This window comes from Odontomachus brunneus, unplaced genomic scaffold (assembly GCF_010583005.1).
Source record: "Odontomachus brunneus isolate Ranch 3 - 2012 unplaced genomic scaffold, Obru_v1 Obru_scaffold_062, whole genome shotgun sequence".
Lineage (NCBI taxonomy): Eukaryota > Metazoa > Arthropoda > Insecta > Hymenoptera > Formicidae > Odontomachus > Odontomachus brunneus.
This window is the reverse complement of record NW_022639512.1, coordinates 254664-254977: the sequence shown is the minus strand read 5'-3', so window position 1 is coordinate 254977 and position 314 is coordinate 254664.

The window sequence follows — 314 nt, the reverse complement described above, 5'->3', positions numbered from 1 at the left end:
ATATATATATATATATATATATATATATATATATATATATATATAATATTTTAAAAAAATAATTCAAAATAAATATTTATAAATATTTATTATAATAACTTACTAATATTTTATGCTGTCTGGGTTAATACTGCATTTTCTTCCATTTTCTTGAAGTACTAAAAAGTTAACACAAAATTCTGAAAAAATTCTCAGAGCTCTTTGAAAACAAAATAAGCAATTTTTATCTCTTAATATTTTTCGGTAAAGTTAATAGAATTCAAGTAAAAAATTATTGAAACCAATAATTTTGTAGATATTTACGTAAATATCTT